Raw genomic sequence first — 9,216 nt, forward strand, 5'->3', positions numbered from 1 at the left:
TGGGAAGATCAGTTAGAATGCTCTAAGCAACAGAAATAGAAAGTATTAAAGAAAAGGATCATATTAAATTTATTTTACAGTTTGTTAAGGAAAGGAGCACATTAAATTCATTTGGCAGTAAGTGAAGAATGTGCTAAATTGTTATCTAGATCTCAGATTAAAATAAATGTAAGTAATTTATTCAAATAATCTGCAGAAAAAAGGGTTGCAGTCAGAAAGCATATCTAAATAGTTGTGTTTTCCAAATTATCAATAAATTAAATGGAAAGACCTCTGGTAAAATAAATCAAGAGGTGGGTTCACGTGTTTGAATTAAATTGAGTTGTGATTTAGACAAAAGGAATATCTAATGTGCAATACTAGTAGTTAGCAGCGTGTGTGTTTCTCAAAAAACAACACTGATAAATCTGTATTGATACTTTTGAACCATAAGTTTATATGCTGTGATTAAATTCATGGATATAGATGATATTGCAAAAAGACACTGTCAGAAAGAGATGCAGGCTAGACCAAAATCAAATATTTAAATCACAGAAGAAATAAAAAGATCCCAGAAAATGAAGTCAGTGAAACAGAGAGAAGTGTATGAAGTAGCCACTCAAATCTCAAACACTGCAGGACTAAGTTCTCCTTCAGAATCAACCACAAGACAGACAAACATCACTGTTGACTGAACAATCATATCAAGCGTTTAAACATAGTAAATGATGCAGAAAATATGCTCGAAGTTTCTAGAGGGATAATTGGCAGCAGCAGCAGAGTAACACTTTAGTCAACTATTTAGCTCCGGAAATCTAAAGACTTGCTTTTAGTTCCTTTCGCAAGGAAAATCTAGATTCTGCTACTTTATTTCTCCAGAATCTGTATTAGAAACCAGTTATTTGGTTCTAGGCACATGGAATGTATGAAAAAAAGTAACATGCGAATCAAAGATATTCTGCATTACTTCTTTATCTAAGGTAGAAATTTCATCATCATATAATAAGGAAAATATAATGAGTTAAAATTATGACAACTGACTATCATAAAAATCAGTGTATACTAAAGGATTGTTGCACATTTGTAAATCTATTGGATGGATATTAAAATAGATGCATTTTATTGAAAACTGATTAGTTTTAAATAATGAGCACTTATATAACTATAGTTGTTAAAGAACACATTAAATGATAAAAAATCACTGACACAGCATGAGAGAGCTTTACTGTATATATAATTACTATATAATCTAAACAGTCTCTCTTATTATAAATAAAATGGGAGTCAAGCAGTGGTAAAACAACCTTTAATTCCAGCACTTGGGAGAAAGTGGCAGGTGGATCTCTATGAGTTTGAGGCCAGCCTGGTCTACAAGAGCTAATTCCAGGACAGGCTCCAAAACTACAGAGAAATCCTGTCTCAAAGGGCAAAAACAAACAAACAAAAATAAGTAAAATGAGAATACTTAATCGAACAGACATTACTATCTAATACTGCTTTTTTAAAACGTTTATTTTTATTCATGTGCATATATGTCTGTATGCCTGCACATGTGTGCAGGTGCACAAAGAGGGTAGAGGCATCAAATACCCTGGATCTGGAGTTACATATGGCTGTGAACCACCTAGTGGGGTTCCCAGACTGAACTCAGGAAATAAGCTCCATTGTAAGAGAAGCAGACATTTTTAACCAACTTATTCATCTCTACAGATATATGTGTTTATATAACACTGTAAGTGTTTGTACCAGGAAAACAAATGTATTTAAATAAAACTAACATAAATATATTCATCTCACAATAGAAAAAGTTTGCTTGAATTGAACATTACCAAGCTTAACAGACAAAAAAAAATGTGTTATCCAATTGCACTTAGAAATTAAGGTAGTCTATTTTGTGATTTTTTAAACCTGTTTTTATAAAATGGTTCTGATGCATAGCGTTCTGCTGTAAATGGAGACTGCTCATTTGTTTCCTGACTACTCAGGTCCAAATAGTCACACAGAAACTACATTAATTATAACACTGTTTTGTCAATAACTTAGGCATCTTTCTAGTTTGCTCTTATATCTTAAGTTAAGCCATTTCTATTATTTTATATTTTGTCACGAGGCTTGTAGTTTATCTCTTACTTCTTGGGCAGCTACATGGTGTCTGCCTCCTTTGGCAACTACATGACATCTCCCTGACTCTGCCTACTTTCTCTCTATATCTCTATTTGGATTTCCTGCCTGGCTATACTCTGCTAAGCCATTGGCCTAAATAGCCTCTTTATTAACCAATGGTTATAAAACATATTCACAGCATGTAGACAGGAATCCCACATCACTTCCCCTTTCTATATAAATGAAAAAGAGAAGGAGAAAGATGCCAGAACATAATGTTACCCAGTAAAGCACAGCCTGGGTTAATTTAAGGTGTAAGAGCAAGCTAGAAAGATGCCCAAGATAGTGGTCAGACAGTGTTGTAATTAATACAGTCTCTGTGTGATTATTTAGGTCTGAGCAGTCAGGAAAAGAGTGAGCAGTCTCTGCCTACAAATGGTGCCCATACATTTGGGGCTAACCTGCATGGCCAGCCACACACTTTGGGTTCGGGTGTTTGTATACCTACTTGGGGTTAGAAGGAAAGTAGCTGAGAGCATGTCTGCCACTCAGCATCCATGCCTTAGCAAGCAGCTGGATCAGGTCTGCTAGGTGTGCACAGGCAAGAAAGCATGGTGGATTCCCACTGTCACACACGGAGACATTTCCCAGCCATGTAGCACTCTGTATAGCATATTGAGTTTTTACTCAGACAAACAGGGTTTATGTCCTACACAGTGATTCCCAGAGTTGCGGTTGTGAGCACGGCTCCCACCCAGTAGTCCCAGAGCTGGTGGTAAACATACATATGCCATATTGAAAGATCAAGAGAGGTGGAGCCAGCATCCAGGACTGCCACAATCACACTGCTTTCCATTTTAAAATGTTCCTTGTTAGAAAAGGATTCCAGATACACAATAAGACAAATTCAGATAAAAATAAACTTCTGAATGGGTCACAGTGTGTTTGAAAATATGTACTTAGGCTTGGGAGAGAGAGGAAAAAGTATAGACAGTTATAAAAAGTAGTAAATAGTATTAAAAATAAAACAAAGTCTTTAAAGAGGCATAGTACAGGCAGTCACAGATTAAAGGGATAGTGAGAAATAAGCCACACAGAGAGGTTGGAATATACACAGAGTATCTGGATTATGTATATTACTGTGCTTTCTTTGAAATTTTTGACTGTGAATGATCAAGTACAGAGAGACATTTCATTGTACAGACTACTAAACTAAACCAACATATATATATATATATATATATATATATATACATATATGACTTGACTTCAAAATTTAGATATAAGGATATGTTGCTTTGGAAAAGTGGTTCTGCTTTTAGTTCCACAGACAATGAGAACCTGTGGCTTCCTTCCAGGATAATGTGGTTTGATGGAACAAGACGCCCCCAAAAGTCTTCATGAACCCTAAATATACTTCGCTCAACATACAGCAAGAAGCAGTTTGAAAAAAAACTATGTCCAAATTTCCAAAATATTATTTATAAATGTTTATTTTTATTTAAAGTTGGTTGATTATAGGTGATTAATGGCCACAGTCAACTCCTCAAAAAAAAATAAGGGGGATATGATATAGAGATGAATACTTTGCATTTTATGGATCTTGGTCTATTGATACATATTTAAGGTCCATTTTGTTACACTGTGCACATATATTTCTATTTTTATTTAAGGTATTATATTTTTGCATCTCATTTAAAAATGTAATGTATAGTTTAAAATTACAGAATAATAGATTATCATTTATAATAGATAAACTTGTAGTAAAATTAATTAGGTTTTCTTGATATACAGAGATATATTTTATTAGATAACTAATCTTAAACATTTCAAAGACTTATAAACTATGGCTTTAAAATTGTTTTAAGAATTTAGACTTTTCTTGACAGTGAGACATGTCTGCTTTTAGCAGTATCAATTACTTTAAAGAGACTGGTGAGCATAGAAGAAACTTGTTATGGAATTTGCCTTTAATTCAGAGCTAGCCATTTGGGCAAAAAAATTGTTCTTTCCTAGACCACTTTATGATATGCTATATAAACTGGACATGTAGAACCCACAGAAAAGTGACTGCTGAACTTATCCAAAGAAGGGATGATCCTGTAGGTTCCTGCTTCATGAAAGAGACTGCTAGGCATTGGGAAATTGCTTACAATGCCCTTTCTGTTTACTTAGGTAATATTTTATCCTTCTGGGGTCGTTGAAGAGTTGAAGACAAATATTTACAGTTTTCCTTAGTTATGGTAAAAAATAAATTAGATATAAAATTTTAGAGTCACAAAGATAGGATACATGGTAGAACATTTTCCTTAATTTGTCAAATGAAAATGAACTAAATATAGTAACTAGAATTCTTGCTTTATAACTTTTGTATATGTAATTTTAATATATTAAAGTTAAAACCTTCCTTTCTATTTAGACAGAAAAGAAGAGATATAGTGTGGGATGTCCTTCTGCACATGTGTTACTCTTTGTTTGTTATAGCTTTATTTTGATAATTTTTACTCTAACATATATGAGAGGATACAGCATCATGAGTTTGATTTGTCTTTCTATGTAGACGCATATGTGTCTCATAGGGTTCTCTTTGTTGTGTAAGTTCTCTGGGTTTGTAGACTATAGGATAGTTTTTCTTGCTCTTTGCCTAAAAGCCACTTTTGAATGAGTACATACTATATTTCTCTTTCTGGGTCTGGGTTACCTCACTCAATATGTTTTTTCTAGATCCATCATTTGCATGCAAATTTCAAGATCTCATTAATTTTTTTGCTGTATATTAATCCATTGTATAAATGTACCCCATTTTCTTTTTTCATTCTTCAGTTGAGGGGCATCTATGTTGTGTGTAGGTTCTGGCTATTATGAATAATGTTGCTCTGAACAAAGTTGAGCACATGTCATTGTGGTATGATTAAGCACCTTTTGGGTATATACCCAAAAGTGGTATTGCTACATATTAAGGTAGATTGCTTCCTAATTTTCTGAGAAATTGCCGTACTTATTTCCAGAGTAGCTGTACCAGTTTGCACTCCCATCAGTAATGGAGGAGTGTTCCCCTTACCCTGCATTCCCTCCTGCATAAGCTGTCTTTTAAAAACAATTTTCATTTATTTCTAAACTAAAACTATATATATATATATATATATATATATACATATATACTGATTTCTAAAACTATATAAATGAATGAAATTCTAAACAATTCAAGAAGCCATTCATGATTAAACTTATGGAGTTTCACATTGGCTTTTCCATTTTCATTGTTGAGTATATTTTATGCACTTATCTGTTACCTAAAATGAAAAATTCAAGAGACTTACAACTACATAAGCAATTAGCTTTATATATTCTTTCAAACTCGTTTTCATGTCTGTCTTAAGTTCCTCCTCATTCCATAATATTTAGTCTTTCTTATTCTCTTTTTCAGTTACTATATTGTATCCTGCTGTATATATGTGTGTGTATGTGTGTGTGTGTGTGTCTGTCTGTCTGTCTGTCTGTCTGTCTGGTCTATCTGTCTATCTGCCTATCTGTCTACCTCCCTCTGTCTAGATTCTGCATGTAAAGAACATGTCGTGCTTGGGTTTTGTTTATTTTTCCTCATTAAGACTGTGTTAGACATGTAATGAAGACATTCAAAAGAGGTATGTGTGTCTCTCATTCTAAAACTATTAAAACAATAAACCCCAGTGAAATGACAATTTGGGAATATCCCCAGGAAACTCATGTTTGGAGAAGGAAAAGATTTAGCCAGAATGGGAATTTGTCTCTGCTCTAAGAAGTCCTCAGATCACCTTAGCAAATGAGACCAAAGTCCAAATCATGTCAAATCAATAGTAGGAAGGATAATAACTTGGCAAGGACTGCTTATATGTGCAAATTATTGGCCCTCTGTTTAAACTGTCTCCCTACTTCTCTCTGTCTCTCTGTCTTTCTGACTCTGTTTCTTTTCTCTCTCCGTGTGTGTGTGTGTGTGTGTGTGTGTGTGTGTGTGTGTGTGTACCTTGAGAATCACAGGTTTATTTTTCTCATATTCACATACAATCCCAGCATTTGAGAGGCTGTAGTAGAAAGAATACCATGAGTTTAAGGTCAGAGTACATTATGTAGTTAGACCCTGTCTCAAAAATGCAAAAGCTTATATGTCTTGTGCCTGTACAAACATATTTGTAAGTAGTAGAATAGATAGTTCCCTTCAGTGGAAATATATACCCGTGGAAATACTGTATATAAATGATAGTTATCTACATACAATAAACATTAAATTACATACATCCCCAGTATGGATTATTGCATTACATCCATTGCATTCATCATATTTTTACATTAATTATAAGAAACTGTCTATTAATCCTTAATATTGATTATCTTACAGTAATTAAAATATTTCTGTACATTTATGTTCTTTTGAACTGCATTTTACAGGGGAAATATAGATTGCCTTGTAGAATTGAAAACTTATTAAAAGAAACGAGTTAATTAGGCTGGCCTTCTCAAATCAATATTGTATAACTATAAAACAAAAAATACATAGTCAGTTTGATCACATGCTCCATCACTCCCAGTCCAGCTGGCCTTGGTGAGCTCCCATTTGATCAGTCCCACCGTCTCAGTGGGTGAACGTACCACTCGTGGTCCTGACTTCTTTGTTCATGTTCTTCCTCCTTCTGCTCCTCATTTAGACCTTGGGACCTGGACACTCTGAATGTGGCTGGTAATGAAGGCTGACCGAGAAGCCAAGGACAATGGCATTGGGTTTTGATTCTACTGCATGGACTGACTTTGTGGGAGCCTGGTTTGTTTGGATGCTCACCTTTATAGACCTGGATTGAGGGGGGAGGACCTTGGACTTCCCACAAGGCAGGGAACCCTGATTGCTCTTAGGACTGGAGAGGGAGGGGGAGGTGGGGAGGGGGAGGGAAAAGGGAGGCAGGGAGGAGGTGGAAATTTTTAATAAATAAATAAATAAATAAAAAATCATACTCAGATTCCTAATGAAATATCATTTCAGATTATGAATAGAGAAAAGATATCAGTCTTAATAATGTTTTTAATCTTCTTTGATGCATCTATTATCAATATAATTAGAAAACATGTTTTAAACATCATAAATAAATACAGAAAAATTATTAAAATTAAAGTTATTTATAAGTAGCATGATCAATTAAATAAAAAGCATTACAGACACCAACTTAATAAAAATAATAAAAATAAGAATCTTGGCATACTGAAAGGAAGATCAACATGGTAACAATAGAACAATGCTCGGTACACTTAAACAGAACTTACATATAAAAGTGTGTATATATGTGCGTATGTGTGTGTGTGTGTGTGTGTGTGATATATATGACAAAGTGTCATGATTGTTAAAATGAATTCAAAATGTCATAAAATCATCATAAACTATAAGGTACCTACTGAAAATACATGTAATTGAACTCAATGAAGAGATATTCAATGATTTTTTGGAAAAAAAACCTACTGAAACACATAAAAATAAATGTGCTTTTCCTTCTGTAATGGTCTCAAAATAAGAATATCCTCTAAGAAATATATTTTTATTTAATTTATTTTTATATAAATGTTTATATGTCTGAGCATATGATTTTTGTGTCCTTTGGAAGCCAGGAGACGATGCCAGATTTTCCAGAGCTGGAGTTCCTGGCAGCTGGCAGCTTTCTCATGAATTCTGGGGTACGCTGAAAGAGCAGCAAGCCCTCTTAACTACGGAGACTTCTCTCTGGTCCTGACATTTTTTATCAAACTACAGATAATTGCAAGGTTTCCAAACCGCAACACTTCTGACATTTTATAATGAATATTTCTCTGTTGCAAGCATAAAACGCATTTAAAACACATGGTAGAATTACTGACCACTTTTTCTCATGGTCCTCAATATATTCCCAACATATTATGAAGACCAGACATCAAGATGTATCCCCTCTCTTCAGAGTAAAATTATGATATTTAAGAGCCTCTAAATCAAGAAAATAAGGAAGAATTATTTTTATTAATTTAAAATCAGAAAATTTTTAAATAACTTTATATTTGCATATTCATTTGAAAGAAACAAAACTCAGCATTTCAGAAACATATTAGTATTTGACAAATTTTTAATACTTTAATTCTTCAAAAGCTCCATACAATGCATCTTAATAATATTCTTCCCATCCTCTTCACCCTAACACCTCCCATCTCCCTTTTCAACTTTCTGTCCCCCTCATTTCAATCCTTTGTAACAAATCAAAGCTAATTCATGCTGCCCACATACTCATGGGTGTGTAGTTGTCCATTGTAGACTGGTTGACCAGTCAAGATCTATACCCTTAAAGAAACTGAACTTCCCTCTTCCAGATGCTATCAATTGTTCCTCATTTAGTGGTAGGACCTTGTAAGTCCCTTCTTCATCTATGCTAGACTTTTGAATGGCTTGGTCCTGTGTAGATCTTGTAGAGGACACCGTATGACACACATGTTATGAGTTCATGAAAGCAACTGTCTTGCTCCTACAATATTTCTACCTCATATTTTTCAGTAGTTCCTAAACTTTGGGAAGAGTATGATAGAGATTTGCATTTGAGACTGAGCATATTACTGATTCATTCTCTAAACTTTGATTAGATATATTTCTATGTTAGGAATCATCTATTGCATACAGCAACCTCTCTGTTATCAAATGAAGCTTAAACTAATCTATAGGCAGAAAGATGCAAATTTAGAGAACAGTTTGCCAATATTGCTATTTAATACACTAATAGTATAGTAGATTCACCCTGCAACCTCTCCAGGTAGCAGTTCTTGGCTATATTTACAATACCCAGTATGTGTTCCCTCTTGTGGGAAAAACTTTAAACCCAATCAGAAAGTAGTGGTTACTCCTATAATAGCTATGTTACTTTTTCATGACCATATCTTGCTACACTGGTCATAATTACAAGTCTCAGGGTTCACAGCTGATAAAACTATTAATGATTTTTCTACCAGTAGCTTGCATAATACATTCCAGTACTGAGAGAGCTAGCCAACAGTGAGGAAGTTTGATTCTCCTTGTATTATGATCAATTTTTAAAAACATATATATCAGGCAAACCCTGTATTTTCAACATTTTATTCTCTCTCCTACCTATCTAAGCA

The sequence above is a fragment of the Myodes glareolus genome, chromosome 1, assembly GCF_982192425.1.
Source record: "Myodes glareolus chromosome 1, mMyoGla1.1, whole genome shotgun sequence".
Classification (NCBI taxonomy): domain Eukaryota; kingdom Metazoa; phylum Chordata; class Mammalia; order Rodentia; family Cricetidae; genus Myodes; species Myodes glareolus.